The 19,490-nt window shown below is 45.5% G+C and overlaps 1 protein-coding gene across 3 annotated transcripts in view; it reads left to right on the forward strand.

Moving 5' to 3' along the window:
• Positions 1-19,490, forward strand: part of prkar1b (protein kinase, cAMP-dependent, regulatory, type I, beta) — a 284,119-nt gene that overhangs the window by 145,077 nt on the left and 119,552 nt on the right. The gene's annotated exons all lie outside the window — the stretch shown is intronic.

Consider the following 19,490-nt stretch of genomic DNA (forward strand, 5'->3'; position numbering starts at 1 on the left):
AAGGAAGGATTGGTGGGGGGTGGGGTAGTTGAAGGGAGAGATGGGTGTGAATGAATGGTTGGGGAGGGGTTGAAGGGAGAGGTTGTGAAGGATGGGTTTGGGGGGTTGAAGGGAGAGGGGGGGGTGGAGGGAGCATTGGGGGTTGCATGGAGAGTTGGGGGTTGGATGTCCGCATGGGGGTGGAAAGATTGCCCCTGGGGGGGGGGGGTGGTACTCGTGTCTACTGATGCGTGCTGCCCGGTGTAGGTCATTGACCCTTTTCCAGCACTGGATGCCACCCCTCCTGGTCACACTCTCGGCGCTCACAGCTGCCAGCACCTTTCCCCAGGAAGCACTGACTGCCCTTTGGCTGACCTTCCAGGACCGTCGAGGGAACAGGACATCCCTCCTGGTCTCCACTGCGTCCTGGAGCCTCCTCAGATCTGCAACCTTGAAACTTGGGAGCAGTCTCCTGGACGCCATTGTTGCGAGCTGGCTGGGGTTGGCTGACCAATATTGCTCGATCTTGTTAGTGAGGGACTGCTGAATACGGAGCTGGCGAACAGATGACGAGCCTTCATTTGTGGCAAGCAGCCCGTGGGGCCTAATTAACGTTGAATAGCGTTGCCGGCCTCACTGGGCTGAATGCCGGGAAGCTCCTGACAGATCCCGTGCACTACAACACTTAGTAATCTTTCCAGAGAATCGCGCCCTATGCTCATTATCTAAAAAAGTCCACTATAATGAGCTGCAGCGAACCCTTCAAAACTGCTCCCATTAACTAACTCTTTAGTTAGCAGGGAGGCTCCAGACTAGAGAAAAAGAATAATAGATCTAAACAACAAAATATCAAAACCCCATGTACCTTGAGCGCTGAAAAGCAGGTTTTTATTATCATAACAAATGGCACACCATATAGTGTAAAACCCCAAATCTAAACAAGAAGGGTAAGAATTCAACCCCAACAAGAAGTTAAAACCCGAACAAATATGAAACCAAAACAAACGTGAAACCCAACAATATATCAATTCAACACGTAGTTGACAGAACTGAAAACCCAATTACAACCTGCCCCACTTGTGTCTTTCAATGAAAAAGTCCACCTCTCCCGATGTGTGCAAGAAATAGTTGAAAGTAACTCTGAGCCAAGCTGGGTAGAACAAGCCTCTTACAGAGGGCGGCCTGACTCCATTGTACATGGCCCTCTTCTTTGCTAGCTCCGTACCCATGTCCTGATATATCCTGATGGAGTGGCCTTCGCTTTAAAGTCAAAGTGCTCCTTTGCCCTTTGCAAAACCCTCCTTTTCCTTGAAGCTGTGGAACCTCACTATCACCGCACACCGTGGATCTTCAAGATGATACCTCACCGAAGTGTCCAATGGGCTCGGTACACTTCAGACGGGGACGCATATCCATCCTCGCCCACCATTTTGCCGTACATACCCAAGAAGTACTCGGAGGATAGGGTCAACTCCACCTCCACGTGCGCAAGGCTCAGCCTGACGCAACTAAAAGTGGCACATAGAGCCCATTTAACGAGAAACCGTATGAGTAGGTTCTTCCCGGAGGTGGAGGACAGATGTGAGCAGTGCCAAAGAGGCCCGGCCAACCACGCCCACATGTTCTGGTCTTGCCCCAGACTTGTGGAGTACTGGACAGCCTTCTTCGAGGCTATGTCCAAAGTGGTGGGGGTGAGGGTGGAGCCATGCCCGATAGTGGCGGTCTTCGGGGTTTCAGACCAGCCAGATCTATTCCTGGGGAGGAGGGCGGACGCCCTTGCCTTTGCCTCCCTGATCGCCCGCCGTAGAATCCTGTTTGGCTGGCGGTCAGCAGCACCGCCCAGAGCTGCAGACTGGCTGTCCGACCTCTCGGAATCTCTCCAAATGGAGAAAATCAAATTCGCCATCCGAGGGTCGGACGACGGCTTCCACAGAACGTGGGAGCCATTCATGCAATTGCTCCGGGACCTGTTTGTGGCCAACGTACAAGAGGAAGAATAGTCGGGGGAAGGTAGCCGGCGGGGAGGGGGGGGGGGGGGGGGGGGGGGGGGCTACGGGCTCGTTACGGGGGTTTGATGGCTAGCTAAGGCCCAAAACCAAACTAAATAAATGCCAATAAACATGTTGGGGAATGTAAAATATGTATGCCGGCGAAAAGGGGGAGGCCACAGTTATTACTACGAAGATGCTCACCTGTAAATATATATGTTAATTTTTGTGTGTTCTTTTTTTTTCTCTCTCTAACAATTTGTAATTTGTTCAATATAAAACATGAAAACTGAATAAAAAACATTTATAAAAAAAAAAGAAGTACTCGGAGGAGATTGGACCATCGATCCCTCTGGCAACTCCACAATCTGAATATTTTGTCTCCTGGACTTATTTTCCAAGTCATTCACCTAGGCTCTCAATGATCTATTCCTTTTGATCACCAAAGACAATTCCTATTCCAGCGAGGTAATCCAATTGCTGTGGCCCATCAAGGCCACCTCCATATCTTTGATCGTGACACCCTGGGCTTCGATGGTCTAATTAATTTTCCCCAGAGCCGCTTGAAGTGGGCCAGGGCCTCTTCAATTGATTTCTTGAGGTCATCTATCATAATGCATCAATGCTTTTCAGACTCTTCCGACAAGGAACTTCCGTCCAGTACTAGCAAGCACCTCGGCTGTTAGTGGAGTGATGGAGCACCAGAAACTGACTCCGCCATATTACTTGCCAATGAGCTCAGAGGCCTCCGACTCTGTTGACAAGTTTCTGCTCTTCTTTTCCGTGATTGTTTTGGACATTTTAGTCTTACAAGACCTTTTTTTGCAGTAACTATGTGGGTTTGTGAGAGTAAAGAATCTGTGGGACTAAGAAAAGGGGGAAAAAGTACAGTACTCTAATGGGAGACACCTAGTTGCACATCTTCCCCCTACATTACGCGACTGCACGTCCCCACCAACAAACATACATAGTAACTTGTTATGCCAAACAATTCATTCTTTCTCAAACCTGTATTTTAATTGCTTCTGGAAGGAGATGAGAGATTGAATAAATTGTGCCTGTGCTGTTTGCAGTTTAGAAGAATGAGAGGTCATCTCATCAAACCATACAAGATACTGAAGGGACTTGACCGGGTAGACCACGAAAGATTATTTCTCCTGGGAAAGGCATCTCGAACATGGAGTCTTAGTCTCAGGAGAAGGGGTCGATCATTTATGACTGAAATAAGGAGAATTTCTTCACTCCAGAGGATTGTGAAACGTTGGAATTGTCTATCCCAGAGGATTGTAGATGCTCCATCGTTAAGTGTATTCAGGACTGTGATTGATAGATTATTAATCTTTCAGGGAATCAAGGGTTAGAGGAAATGTGCAGGAAAGTGGAGTTGAGGTAGAAGATCAGCAATGATTGTACTGAATGGTGGAGCAGGCTCAAGGGGCCTAATGGTCTATTCTACTCCTGCCCTTATTTCTTAATGTTCTTTCGAAAATGTATAAATTGGCATAATTTGGTATAGGATATAATACTGTGCCTAATCACTTGCCCTATCTATAGGTTAGCATTAATGCTAACTTATTGCATTATAGGTTGCTATAGGTCCTGAAGCTGTGATAAGTAACCATATCAAAGTTCTTTTCTCTTATTACCCTTAATGAAATGTTTCAATTGTGAATAAATACATTCTTGTTGAACATTCATTCAAATGAATTTCCAGTCAGATGTGCAGTTCTTAGTCATAGCCGTTGTGCAGATTTGAGCCTGATGGCAACAATTTATTGACACAAAAGGTCCCATGTAATTTGAAATAGGTTTGGAGTTTCTTTTTGTGCTTTACAGCATCAGTAAAACTTAATACCACAATGGTCAGTCAATTGAGTCTACAATTTAAGCAACAGAATAATATATCAAATTCACGTGTTTTGCTATCAAGGTTCTGGAACTAATTGGTTGCAGTATTGAGACAGATTTTAATTTGATCTTGGAAACTGAGCACTGTAAAAGTACTCACAAAAACCTACTTGGCTCCTGCAGTAGGAGCTGGGCATCAAGAAGGTAGTGAATCAGAAAAGAGAGACAATTCCCCACAAATGGATTTACAAAGCTTGTACGAATGATCTGGATCCAACAGAAAGGAAATATCTCTCGTAGTTCAGCAGACTAATTGTGACTGATTTGTCATGGTTTTTCAACATTAAGCTATAATCCCACAGTCATTTGTATTATATTACCAAACATTGGCTTTTAACATTTTCTTTATAAGGACCATGTTTTGCTTCTGACTGGATCCAGGTTATTGTTGCTGATCAAGTTAGCTTTAAAGTGTCAAACAGTTGACTCAGAGTGCCCGATCCCAACTTAAATAGTCCAAACCGTATACCTTGCATTTCAGTTGATTCGAGTGTATGGTGCACATTGGAACACCTCTGTCATGCGCCAGTACATTATGAACTTCCAGATCATATTTTAAAATTTTGAACAAAAATAGAGTTAATATGGTGCTGCCAATTATGTGGCCTTTGGCAATATCAGCTCCAGACAGTCCTGAGACTCAAAAAACAACCTAATTACATAAGAACATTCACAGTTTAAGGTGAATAATTGTTTATAGTGAATACCAACAAAATATGGCAGCACAGTGGTTAACTCTGCTGCCTCACGGTACCAAGGTTCCGAGTTCGATCCTGGCCCCGGGTTACTGTCCGTGTGGAGTTTGCACATTCTCCCTGTGTCTGCAAGGGTCTCACCCCCACAACCCAAAGATGATCAGGGTAGATGGATTGGCCATGCTAAATTGTCCTTTAATTGGAAAAACAGAATTGGGTTCTCTAAATCTCTTTTTTTTAAAATGGAATATCAACAAAAGGGACGCTAGCATTCTAGCCAACTCATATTTTAGGTTCACCATGGACAAAATGTGCATCGAAACTGAAGGTGTGTCGGACGAATGTGAATGGGTCTCAATAAGTCTCGCATTGTATTATAATGGTCCCTTATCCGAACCCGGACTAAATAAATTTTCAAGTGTTAAATAACAAATACAGGATGATTATTGACCTGACTGCCCATCTTATTTGGAAAAGAACTTTGGACTTGTAACAGATCACATAGGTGATGGAGCCATGTTTGTTGCCTACTTTTAAAACAGCAAGGATCAACTCTACAGAGAGAGACACAATTGAACCAGCTGCAGTCAACTATGCAGCCACAGCAATAAACAGCAATACCTTGTAAGTGGGAGGACACTTCCCAACCTATTCCAACTTCAAGTTCGCCAGAGAACCAACCTTCTGTGAATTCAACCAGAAGATGCCTCATAGCTTATCGGGAATCCTCTACTTAAAGGACTTTCACTTCAGTTAAAAGTATCAATTCATCCAAAGAACTACAGGCCTGTGACTAAAGAGAGCCTCAGACAATTGTACTTTGTAATCATATTGTTTTTCTTCTTCATCGCTCTGAGGGTAAGAAGATACACACATCTGACATGCATCACAATTAGATAATTGACAGGAAGAAAACACGCAAATCACTGTTTAGTCCCAGATGCACATTATTTGCGTAACTGAAATTGACTTTGTTGACTTGTGTGTGGACAGTACATGCATGTATACAAATTAGGAGCAAGAGTAGGCTACTCAGGTCCTTCCATTTGCCTCTGGGTCCTTCCATTTGCCCCTGGAGCTTGAGGGAGCTCACAGAGTGATGGCCAGGAGGCCCAAGGCAGGTGAGTGAGCCCCCGAGGGCGGTGCTGGTGCGGTTCCATCGATTCAGTGACCGGGAGTGTGTGCTGCGCTGGGCCAAGAAAGAGAGGAGTAGTAAATGGGAGAATTCGGTAGTGAGGATCTACCAGGACTGGAATGCGGAGGTGGCTAAGCAGCGGGCTGGGTTCAACCGGACGAAGGCGGTGCTTCATGCCAAGCAGGTCAGGTTTGGAATGCTGCAGCCTGCGCGCCTGTGGGTGACATACAAGGACCGGCACCATTACTTCGAGTCCCCGGAGGAGGCGTGGGCCTTTGTACAGGCGGAGAAGCTGGACTCGAACTAGGGTCTGGGGACATACTTTGGCCGTCGTTGTTTCCGCTGTTGCTGTTTTGTTTCAACTTTTTTAACTTCGACATGTGTGTTATGTATGCTGGTTTTCTGTTTGCTCTGTTTCCGGGTGGGTTTGTTTGTTGGGTATGGTTGTGGGTTAGGTGGGGTGTGTTGGGGGGTTTGTGTTTTATATGTTCTCTTCTGTACGGGGCTGGGGATTGAGGTGAAACTGGATTTTGGGGAACTGCGTCAGAAGGGTGGGGTGTGACATTGTGAAAGCGCGGGCTTTCCTCTGGTTTCCCGCGCTGCGGGGCAGGGGGGGTGGAGCTGGCGGTGGGGGCGGGGCCTCTACGGGTCTTTTTTCCCACGCTGCAGCAATGCCAAGGAGGTGTGGGAAGAGTAGTCGTAATACTTGACCTTCAAAGCCAACGGTTCCGACAGCTGATTCTCTGGTATGATTAAATTCCAATCCTGTTCTAATAACATCCCATTCCAACTGAACTCTCATTCACCATTTCCTTTTTACTGATGTTTCTGCCACTTAAGAGTTCCCATTTCCCATCCTGCAAAGTACTGCAGATGCTGGAAATCTGAAATAAAAACAGGAAATGCTGGAAAGACTGAGCAGGTCTGGCTGCATCTATGGAGTGAGAAATAAAGTTAACATTTTGAGTTTGTATGATTTCTTCAGAGCTGAAAAATGGTTGAAATGTGATGGATTATATGGTTGGAGAGGGGGGTGGAGAATGTGGAGCAAATAGAAGGTCAGGGAATAAGTGGAAGCAGAGGAGAGTCGACTATATTTGCTGCCTACATTGAGGAGATGAAACGCAGACTAAGTGACTGTGTTGTAGAACATTTTTGCTCAGTCCGCAAGCACAACTCTGATCTTTCTGTCGCTTGCCATTTTAACTCATCATCTTGCTCCCATGACCATATTTCTGTTCTGCTGCAATGTTAGTGAAGCCCAACGCAAACTAGATGAACAGCACTTCATCTTCCGATTAGGCACTTTACAGCCTTTGGACATAACATTCAGTTCAACAGCTTCAGGCCATGAACTTTGTCCTCCATTTTGATATTTTGTTATTCCCAACCTCTTCCCCCACAGGGCCGTGTGTAACTTGTTTTGGTTTCTGCTATTGCACATTCTGGTATCTTACCTTTATGCCATTATTGACACTTTCTTTAGTCTTTAACACTACCATTAATACTCTCCTTGTGTCCATGACATCTTAGTCAATCTCTTCTCCTCATAGAATTTACAGTGCATGAGGAGGCCATTTGGCCCATCGAGTCTGCACCGGCCCTTGGAAAGAGCACCCTACTTAAGCCCACGCCGCCATCCTACCGTAACCCAGTAACCCCACCTTACCTTTGTGGACACTAAGGGCAATTTAGCATGGCCAATCCACCTAACCTGCACATCTTTGAACTGTGGGAGGAAACTGGAGCACCCGGAGGAAACCCACACAGACACTAGGAGAATGTGCAGACTCCTCACAGATAGTGACCCAAGCCGGGAATCGAACCTGGGACCCTGGAGCTGTGAAGCAACTGTGCTCACCACTGTGCTACAGTGCTGCTCCTGACCTTCTATTCTGCTCCACCTTTGCCAGAGATCTTGTCTGCATGTTAGAGATGGAAGTAAAATATTATATTTCATGGTAATATTTGGAGAAGTAAGACAATTCTTCTGATGTCCCAGCCAATATTTATCCCTCAGCTAATGGCAACAAGATAAATTTTCTGGTCATTTATTTAATTGTTTGTTGTGCCTTCCCTTTTGCATAGGGCAGCTACCGTCAAAGCTACTTCCATTGGCTGTGCAGCGCTTTGGGATGGCTGAAGGATGTGGGAGGCATTCTGCAAATACAAGTTATTTTTATCATATACTATTCAGTAGAGCCAAGAATCAGTTGCATGTTATGGCAGTAAAACAGATGTTCAGTGCTACTTGGTTTATACAGAGAGTGAATGTTTGTAAAGCTTGGCTGAAAGATAATATCTGTTTGTGGTAAAATAGGGATGTCTGTTTTGAGTCCTATAAATTGTGGGCTTTATTCAAATATAAGCTTTCCTACTACTAAGCTGCATTAAAAATATTTTTCTTGCTTATGAATTTATTTCCCAATAAAACCTATGCAAAGCAAACAGAAATTACTCCTTGTAGTAGCACTAGGATTAACTAAGCCAAGATAATGTATCACCTTTTTACATACTGTAAAAGCGGCTAGGCAGTTTTGTTTTAAATCCTTGCTTTCTTTCAATAATGCTGGCTTTGTTGTTCAGTAAGAATTCTTAATTAACCTGGACTATAACTCCAGGTTAAAGTCCAACAGGTTTGTTTCGAATCACTAGCTTTCGGAGCACAGCTCCTTCATCAGTTGAGTGAAGACGTGGGTTCCACAAACTCATATTTAGACAAAGTCAGTGATGCAGGATGATACTTTGAATGCGAGTCTTTGCAGGTAATTACGTCTTTACAGGTCCAGATGGAGCGACCGGAGAGAGGGATAATCACAGGTTGAAGAGGTGTGAATTGTCTCAAGCCAGGACAGTTGGTAGGATTTTGCAAGCCATTGTGTTGTGTATGAGGCTATTGTAATGACTTAGACCAGGCCTTTGAGATTGGTCAATTGGAATACGAGTTACCTGATCAGGGAACCTCTTCTTTGTATATACCAGGGAGTGTCAGATCCTCTGCACTCCCATAGTAGACAGCAAGCTGAATGCATATGGTTGTACTGCTGTTGGTTTTGGTAATAAAAGTGATTCTGGTGAAGGGCCTTTGCCTCCATGGACTTATTACAGCTACCATGCTTAGAGTTATTTTATGTAATTTTGGCTTTGTTTTGGAAAAACAGTTTCCATAAGATAACAAAAAGGACTTTTGCATTTTCAAATAACATAACTGTACTCTGGAGTCTCAAACCAGTTGACCTTTGAATGTTATTGGGACTTAATATTTTGATGGCTTTTGCTTATCTAACATTTACTCGCAGCTCTGTCATTGTAAGTTCTTTGTGGAAAACAGACTGGCAGACTTGCATTTTGCGGCATTCCCGATTTAACGCGTAAATACCTAGCTCCCGAAGAGGGAGACTCAGTGTCACAGAAGCCTCCCAGAAGTAGTCGATGAGCTTCAGGTAACAAACTTGCAGGACAAACTAGCTAACTTAACTAGCTTCAGGCAAACCAGAGTATGCTTGAGTTGTGGAAGTATACGTGATCAAACAAGTATTGCTGTCCGTCTAACAGTAATTCATGCTGGAAAACTGATTAGTCTTGCCTAGTTTGGATTCATAGGACTCCTTTGAGTTTGAGATTCTTCAGTGCCCTGTCTGAAGCAAAACTCAGCAGAATTTAAACTGGGAGAAAGAGTTATTATGTGGAATGTAACAACTTAACTTCAGAAGACGAGTAATTGGACTCTGTTTCTCTCTCCACAGATGCTGCCAAACCTGCTGACTTTTTCCAGTGTATTCTGTTTTTATTTCAGATCGGCTGCGCCTGTAGTATTTTAGTCACATGGGTGATGCGGAATCTATAAGTCTAGACTATCGCAATTGCAAATTAGGGAATATATACAACCATATACTCCCTACTATTTGCAGGTGACTAAAAGGTATAATAGTATATCTTAACAGTCTTTTGAGATGAACATGTTTCCTTGTAGAAATTATTCTATAAACGTAAACAAGAATGCTCAGTCACTTGAATGTCATACAAATTTAACACATTTAAACTAACTTTTTCATACAAGTTGGGCTGAATTTCATGGTCCCATCAAGGAGGAGGTGGGTCTGGTAATTGCCACAAGCCATTCAGACGTCCATTGACCAGAAGGGGTGGAAAATTCCACCTGTGCGAGTGGAAAATTCCACTGGCGGGAGTGGAAACTTCCACCGGCGGGAGTGGAAAATTCTGCCCATTGTTAAAATGCATAGAGGATACTTAAAAGCAGCTATAACTAAGGTATTTTCTTCTGTCGTGGATTCTTCGAGGGGACCATAAATTTTTATTGTTTTTTACATATATAAATTTAGAGTACCCAATTATTTCTCTTTTTTCCAATTAAGGAACAATTTAGCGTGGCCAATCCACCTACCCTGCACATCTTCGGGTTGTGGGGGTGAAACCCACGCAGACACGGGGAGAATGTGCAAACTCCACACGGACAGTGACCCAGGACCGGGATTCTAACCCGGGTCCTCTGCGCCGTAGGCAGCAATGCTAACCACTGTGCCGCGTGCCGCCTCAAGACCATAAAATTTGAGTATCTGCATGGTGACAAATCTAATCCAATATGCTTTTATCCTTGTAGAACACTCGTGAATACATATGCATTTTCACTTGCTTATTATAATACTAGCTACTCATACTTTCCAGTGTACTAGGAGACATGCAAGTGAGACCAAAGAGTTGGAGGTCCGCAGACGCCATTCATTAACACCCTGTCAACAGATACCATTCGTCCTTGGCGCTCCAATTTAACTATCTCCAGTTTCTCTTATTTCTCCTCGTGACTAAAATCTCTCATCCCGGTTAATAAACCTTCAACATTTTTACCATTGCTTTCCCCCATTTTTGCTGGTGCTGACAATGCCACCTTCCATTATTGGTAGGTGTTCTGCTTGTGGTGTAATGGTATTAATTGGTCTCGACGCAACTTGTGCTGGTGGATTCTCTTGATCTGCAGAGGGGAAAATAAAGTACTTTGCATATATTTCTGTGTGTCATGTACAGAAGTCAACAATTAAGGGACAGACTTTGCAATTGTGTTATTTTAATAAATGAATTACCACCAGTGTCAAAATAGCACCAAATTGATAATCTAGATTTTTATTCTTCAATTGGTTATGTAGGACCCTGAAAAGACAACGGGTGGGATTCTCTGGGCGGAATTCTCCGCAAGGCCTGACGCCGTCGTGAAACCCGGAGAGGTTCACGACGGCGTCGGAGACCGCTCCTGGCTCCCCTCTCCGCCCCCACAGGCCCCACACTTACCTGTCGTGCGCTGTTCACGCTGGCAGCGACCAGGTGTGGTTGCCGCTGGCGTGAACCGGTCGGGAACGGCAGGCTGCTCGGCCCATCCGGGTCGGAGAATCGCGGGCACCCGTGAAAAGCGACGGCCCGCGATTCTCCGAGCGCCGTGTCCCAAAACGTGACACGCCATTTTGGGGGGGGGGGGTGGGAGAATTGCGGGGGGTGCCAGAGCGGCCCTCCCGCGATTCTCCCACCCGGCGTGGGAGCGGAGAATCGCGCCCTCTGTTCCTGCGGCTAAGTGCCAGCATGAACTGAGAATGCGCGGGAGGTCTACATGTAAAAAATCAGTGCAAACCCCTCACTGATTGCCGTACCAGTGAGGGGCTAATACCAGCGCCGACCAAAACTTCTGCCAGAGAATAGCCAGGGCCCGGGTCGTGCATGCGCACAGCTGATGACCTGCAGTGGTCGCGCCATGCAACATGGACCCGACCCGCAAACTGAGACCCCACAGCCCACTCCATGGCAACCCCCCGCCAGTCCCCCCAGCCCTCGCTGAAGCTCGCTCGGTCAGCGATATGGATCCTGGCCGAGCGTGGCAGCACTCGCCGCCACGTCGGGTTCACGATTTCTATGAGGACATGTTTCCTGCACCATCGGGAACTCGGCCCATCAAGGGTGGAGCATTGCGAGTGGGTCGGCTGATGAGGTGTCAACGGCATTGCGACTGTGTGTGCGTCACGTTGATGCCAGTTTGGAGGAGGTGGAGACTGGCAAACCAGCGTTAAACCGGCGCCGGCCCCGATTCCGGCTTCGAATTCGAATCTCCGCCTGATTGCCGATTACGATATCGGCTTTGGAAAATGGAGAATCCCGCCCCATGTATTTAGCTGAATGGAATCAAATAGCTCAGTCATTGAATGTCTCTATTATAAGATTGGAAATTGGCATTTTTGTTTGCTGAATATCAATCTTCTGTTCCTTTTATTGAGTCCTAGTGAGTGCACAGCAGTTTTGAACTGGGTAAGGGAATGAGTAACTGCTTTAATTAGTTTCATGGCGTCTAGGTCCAAGTTCGATCCTGGCTCTGGGTCACTGTCCGTGTGGGGTTTGCACATTCTCCCAGTGTTTGCACGGGTTTCTGCCCCACAACCCAAAGCTGTGCAGGGTAGATGGATTGGCCATGCTAAATGGCCCCTTAATTGGAAAAAATGAATTGGGTACTCTAAATTTATTTTTTAAAAATAGAGCATGTTCCAGGGTCTAAAATCTGCGCTGTTGTGAAAACTGCCTTTGGTGATGTGCATCAGTCCGAATTCCTCTTAACTGGAGACCTTAAAAAAAGGTGAGACATAAAGTTAAAAATCAAATTTAATTTTGTCACTGTGGGAGGCCTTTTCATACATGCAATATTTTCTAGACAGTAATTCATTTACTCAACATATTAAGTAACTTAACTGAAGTGAATTAAGGTTAAAGAAAATCAGCTGCATGAGCTGTATTACTTAAACTATACAAAGCAACACCAAACAAGATGTTTTGCTGGATTGCATGTTATTCACTGTTTTCCTCCTTTGTAGCTTCTGATATTCTAATGGGTGATGTCAGTGAAACTGCTGTGGGCAATTCACTGAGTATTGTTGTTGATATTGTTTACGGGCAGCACAATTGCATTGTGGATAGCACAATTGCTTCACAGCTCTAGGGTCCCAGGTTCGATTCCGGCTTGGGTCACTGTCTGTGCGGAGTCTGCACATCCTCTCCGTGTGTGCGTGGGTTTTCTCCGGGTGCTCCGGTTTCCTCCCACAGTCCAAAGATGTGCAGGTTAGGTGGATTGGCCATAATAAATTGCCCTTAGTGTCCAAAATTGCCCTTAGTGTTGGGTGGGGTTACTGGGTTATGGGGATAGGGTGGAGGTGTTGACCTTGGGTAGGGTGCTCTTTCCAAGAGCTGGTGCAGACTCGACGGGCCGAATGGCCTCCTTCTGCACTGTAAATTCTATGATCTATATTCTTTGAACCTTTCTCTGAAGGCTAAATTGCTGAGGTAACATTTCTACACTGACAAGAACATCTTGGACACTGATTATTGAAATAAAATTATTACTATTTTGAGTGTACTTGTACCTAAAACCCATTTAGATCATAAGACCACAAGACGTAGGAGCAGAAGTAGGCCACTCGGCCCATTGAGTCTGCTCCACCATTCAATGAAATCATCATGACTGATCTGATATAATCCTCGACTCTACTTTCCCACCTTATTCCCATAACCATTGATTCCCTTACTGATTAAAAATATATCTCAGCCTTGAACATACTTTTATAAAAAATGTATTTTATTCCAAACATATTCAAAAATCCAACAACACAAATCAATAGCATTCTCAACACCCCCACAATTCACAGTTTGCCCAATTTTCTCCCCTTTTCACCCCTTCCTCCTCTTCCGCCTCCACGACAAATAATTCCTCAAACATTGTCATGAACAGTCCTGACTGTGTCTTAAAGCCCTCCGCTGATCCCCTCCACTCGAACTTAATCTTTTTCAGTCAAAGGAAGTCAGATAGGAACCCTAGCCAGGTCGCCACCCCTGGCGGCATCGCCTTCTGCCAATCCAGCAATATCCTTCGCCGGGCAATTAGAGAGACGAATGCCACAACATTGGCCCTCTTCCCCTCCATCAGCTCCAGCATTTCTGACACCCGAAAGATCGCCACCATTGCGTAAGGCCTGACTTCTACCCCACAATCTTCGATCGCGTCCTGAACAGCCTCCCAGTATCTCTCCAACTTCTCACAGCCCCAGAACATGTGCGCATGAATTGCTGACCCTCACCCACACTTCTTAAACTCGTCTGCCACCCCCTGGAAGAACCCACGTATCCTCGCCCGTGTCATATGCACCCTGTGCACCACCTTGAATTGAATCAAGTTCATCCTCACGCACAAGGAGGTCGAATTTACCCTATGCATCGCCTCACTCCACACTCCACATCCTATCTCCTCTCCCCCTCCCCCATATCTCCTCCTCCCTTTTATCTTGACCCTCCCCACCTGCACTCCCACTTCCTCCCCCAGCCAACCATAGATATCACTAATCCTGCCCTTCCCTCCACATCTGGGTCAGCAGCCGCTCCAACAGGGTATACTCTGGTAGCTTGGGAAACGCTCTCCATTCCTTCCATGCAAAATCCCTCACTTGAATATACCTGAATTCACTTCCCTTCGGAAATTTAAACCTCTCTCACAGCTCTTCCAGGCCTGCAAACCTCTCTCCCAGGTACAAATCCCTCACCCTCACCAGTCCCATCTCTCTCCACTTCCTACACATGCTATCATCTCCTCCAGTTTAAACCTGTGATTTCCACACAACGGTATCAGTACCGACATCCCCTCCAGCCTAAAGTGTCTCCTCAGCTGGTTCCACACCCTGATCGTCAACTGTACCACCGGGCTCACCGTATACCTCCTTGGCGCTGGCAGACGCCCTATAGGACTCCTCCTCCATCCTAACCAACTCTAATCCCTCCCTTTTCCACCACTGTCTCACTTTCTCCTTGTTCGCCAATAGTAATGTAGCGGGTTCGGGTGCCCCAGCCCCCACTTTCTGCCTCTTCCCCTGTAACAGGGCCCTCTTTACCTTTGGTAACTTCCCCGCCCATACAAGATCACAGCCTCCAATTTCCAGAAAATGGTCTTTGGGATAAAGATCGGGAGAGTCTGGAATACAAGCATGAACCTTGGCAGCACATTAACCTTAACCAGCTGGACCCTTCCTGCCAATGTAAGGTGCAGAGTATCCCACCTCCTAAAATCCCCCTGACCTCCTCCATCAATGTTGTCAGATTGCACTTGTGCATCATCACCCATTCCCCTGACACCTGGACCCCCAAATACCTAAATGTATCCCTGACTACCCTGAACGGCAACAGCCCTTGGTTGGCCCCGCCACATTCACCGGAACGTCTCACTCTTCCCGACGTTTAACTTGTATCCCAAACCTCTCCAGTATGTTCATAATTCTCCCCATACTCTCCAGCGGGTCCAACACAAACAGCACCAGGTTGTTCAAGTACACTGAAACGGTGTTCCCTACTCACCTTCACAATCCCCTGCCACTCAACTGGCCTCCTAAGGACCATCGCCAGCGCAAATAGCAGTGGCAACAGCGGACACCGCTGCCTCGTTCCCCTATGCAACCAAAAGCTCCGCAAACTCATCTCATTTGTCCGTACACTCGCCACCGGGGATGCATATAACAGACACACCCACTCCACAAACTTCGAGCCAAACCCAAATCTTTCCAACATCTCGAACAGGTACCTCCACTCCACCTGATCAAAAGCTTTCTCTGCATCCATAAATACCACTCCCTCTGGTACCCGCCCCGCTGACGGGGTCATAATCACATTTAACAGCCTCCTGATGTTACTGGGGAGCTGCCTGCCTGTTACAAAACCCATTCGGTGAATTAGGTACCAGCCCTGGGACACACCCCTCTACTTTCCCCACCACTAACCTGGCCAACACTTCACCGTGTTTAACAGGGAAATGTGCCTATATGACCCACACTCCAGGAGGTCCTTCCCCTTCTTCTGGATTAATGTAATTGGCTCCTGTGTCAAAGTCCACAGCAGCACCCCCTTTTCCAGTGCCTCACTAAACATCCCCAGAAAATGCAGTGCCACTGAGTCGCAAACTCCTGATAGGACTCCACCAGGTAGCCGTCTGGACCTGGAGCCTTCGCTGACTTCATCTCCCTTATGCTATCCATCACCTCCCACAGCCCTGACGGCTCTTCCAGTATCTGCATCCTCTCTTCATCCATCCTTCGGAACTCCAGCCCGTCCAAAAACTGCTCCATATCTTCCTCCCCACGCCAGGCGCAGCCCTGTAATTTTTCTCATCATACTCCCTAAATGCCTTGTTGATAGTCCCCAGCTCTGACATGACCTCCTCCTCCCCTGTCCGTACGCTCAAAATTGCAGTTGCCCCCTTACAAACTTTTAGCCCCCTGAAAAAAGACGAAAACACACAACCCAAAAAACCCCACCCTCCGGTCCCCACAGTACCCACATCATCCGACCTCTTCTGATGGGTGGCACGGTAGCACAATGGTTAGCACTGTTGCTTCACAGCACCAGAGTCCCAGGTTCGATTCCTGGCTTGGGTCACTGTCTCTTCAGAGTCTGCATGTTCTCCCTGTGTCTGCGTGGGTATCCTCCGGGTGCTCCGGTTTCTTCCCACAAGTCCCAAAAGACGAGCAGTTCGGTGAATTAGACATTCTGAATTCTCCCTCCGTGTACTTGAACAGGCTCCAGAATGTGGCGACTAGGGGAATTTCACAGTAACTTCATTGCCGTAACTTCATTACGAGTCAGAATACAGGAGCGAGATAGAGAACCTAGTGGACTGGTGTCGCGACAACAATCTCTCCCTCAATGCCAGCAAAACTAAAGAGCTGGTCATTGACTTCAGGAAGCAGAGTACTGTACACACCCCTGTCAGCATCAACGGGGCTGAGGTGGAGATGGTCAGCAGTTTCAAATTCCTGGGGGTGCACATCTCCAAAAATCTGTCCTGGTCCAGCCACGTTGACGCTACCACCAAGAAAGCACAACAGCGTGCCTATACTTCCTCAGGAAACTAAGGAAATTCGGCATGTCCATATTAACCCTTGCCAACTTTTACAGATGCACCATAGAAAGCATCCTATCAGGCTGCATCACAGCCTGGTATGGCAACTGCTCGGCCCAGGACCGCAAGAAACTTCAGAGAGTCGTGAACATCGCCCAGTCATCACACAAACCTGCCTCCCATCCATTGACTCCATCTACACCTCCCGCTGCCTGGGGAAAGCGGGCAGCATAATCAAAGATCCCTCCCACCCGGCTTACTCACTCTTCCAACTTCTTCCATCGGGCAAGAGATACAGAAGTCTGAGAACACGCACGAACAGACTCAGAAACAGCTTCTTCCCCACTATTACCAGACTCCTAAATGACCCTCTTATGGACTGACGTCATTAACACTACACCCTGTATGCTTCATCCGATGCCAGTGCTTATGTAGTTACATTGTATATCTTCTGTTGCCCTATTACGTATTTTCTTTTATTCCCTTTTCTTCCCATGTACTTAATGATCTGTTGAGCTGCTCGCAGAAAAATACTTTTCACTGTACCTTCGTACACGTGACAATAAACAAATCCAATCCAATCCAATCCAGTGTTAATGTAAAAAATGCAAGTCTTAATGTTGCAGCACACATTTTTAAATAGACTCTTGAAATAGACTTTTCTTTGCTGTAAAATATACTTTTAGTTGTAGGTCCTGTTGTAAGTCCCATCCTGCTTCCAAGTCATTGACTGACGCTGTGGTATTAATAACAAAATTAATGGCTGCAGCCATGTTTGTGGTGTCTAATAAGGCTGTCGGAAATTTTGCACAAAAAAAAACCGAGTTAGTGTTCTCTTGGCACTGGAATCAACCAGGAGGTGGCTACCTAATAAAATAGTGCTTTTCAGATAAACTTTGTGCTTCAGGCCTCATCTTTCACACTGAGTCAGCAGAAGGGATATAAATCGTAAGACCGTGCAGGCGATAATACTGATTTCCATGAATCCTCAGGCCTCATGAACATGTTCTACACATTGTGCCATATGAACACGATATCAGTAAATTCATATTTTGGTGAAATATTCAATACTAACAATCCAGATAAACTGCGCAAGATCTTTTCCATTCTGTAGAAGAATTACATTACTTTTTCTTGACTGGGTGCATGATGATAATTGTTATTTCATCGATGATATGTAATTTAGATTTATTGTCATGTGTACTGAGGTACATCGAAAACTATTGTTCTGCGTACAGTCCAGGCAGATCGTTCCATACAAGAAAAACATAGGACATACAACAAATACACAATGTAAATACATAGACAGACATAGACATCGGGTGAAGCATACGGAGTGTAGTGCTACTCAGTAGAGAAGATGCGTGGAGAGATCAGTTCAGTCCATAAGAGGATCATTCAGGTAACAGCGGGGATGAATTGGATTCAGTTTTCATCAGTAATTGCATGGGGTAGAAAGATCAAATGGCTCCTGAACAATAAAGTGAAATGATTTAACCTTCATTGCCTCCATGGTCAGTGAGAAGCATTGGCGTCCTCGGGCCCCTGTGCAGCACACAACAATATATTTTCAATATCTACTATGTAACTCACTGTCACAATATTTCATCCCGCAAAAAGATCATAAAGCATCAAAATGGAGTAAGATAATAGGTAAGTAGACAAAAGGATAAGATTGAAGCAAATGGAAAAGATTCTTGAGAATCATGTGCAATATAAAACAGGTTATTGTAGTGCGTACTATGAGCTCATTACGCACTCCTGTCCTGGCAATTTCACCCCACAAAGTGTGCTCACAGTAAACTTCCATTCGCAACAAAATAAACTGAATTCCAACTATGATTCCACACTCTTGTCCACAAGATACTTATAGACGACAAAGACTATCCCAGCTTATCTTTTTTATCGAAAATGACATAGAAATATGTGTATTAATAGAAGGAGTAAGCCATTTGCCCCATGAGCCTGCTCTGCATTATAAAAGTGACTACAATTCAAAAATATTTAATTGACTAAATGCAATTTGAGACATCGTGAGTGGTATAAATTTAACTTTTGTTGCACTTTTATTACACCTGCCTTCAGTGAGCAGAATGACTGTAGCAAAAATAAAATTGTAGGTCCAATGCTGATTCTCTTGGATCTCAGAGCAACCAACTGATGTTAGGAAAGTGGGTACAAAGAAATCAGTACATTTACAAAACAATTCAACTCTGTAGCTAATATAGCCATACCATCCTGGCTTCTGTGGCACCAACCCATAATATACCTTAAATGGTATTTGCCCCTTTTACGCTAATGACATTATCCCCAGGATTTGTCAATCCGACATCTACCAAGAAAAATGTAGACTGAATTGTTCAGAGAAGAATATAGAAGGTACATGGATTTAATAAAGCCTTAATTCAAGAACTGGATTGTTTCCTCTTATCCCAGAAACTGTCATACAAATTGTGTTGTACACTGTGTGAATTTACAGCCTAAAATGGAAAAAATGTAATTAATAAGTAAGGAACTCCAACAGCAAAAAAGCAACACCCACACCCCATGCTACTCCTGCCATCACACGCCAACCCCCAATCTCCCCATGTCAGCCCTGCTACCTCATCTCTCCAACACCCTTCCACTACCCCTGAACCCCCCATCCCTCCAATGTGTCCAAAACCTCTCCCCAACCATCTTCTCTCTCTTTCCCATCCCCAGCATCCATATGGCTCAAAAGCAGAATTCCACATAACCTTTTTCAAGCATGAACACGATCCGTTGCTGAATTTCTGTTGATCTTTGGGAAGCTTTTTGGTTTCCTGCCAGGCTTTTCAAAAACAATCTGAACTACAAAGTGGCCGAAGGTCAGAAACAGCAAC

Source organism: Scyliorhinus canicula, chromosome 15, assembly GCF_902713615.1.
Source record: "Scyliorhinus canicula chromosome 15, sScyCan1.1, whole genome shotgun sequence".
NCBI lineage: Eukaryota > Metazoa > Chordata > Chondrichthyes > Carcharhiniformes > Scyliorhinidae > Scyliorhinus > Scyliorhinus canicula.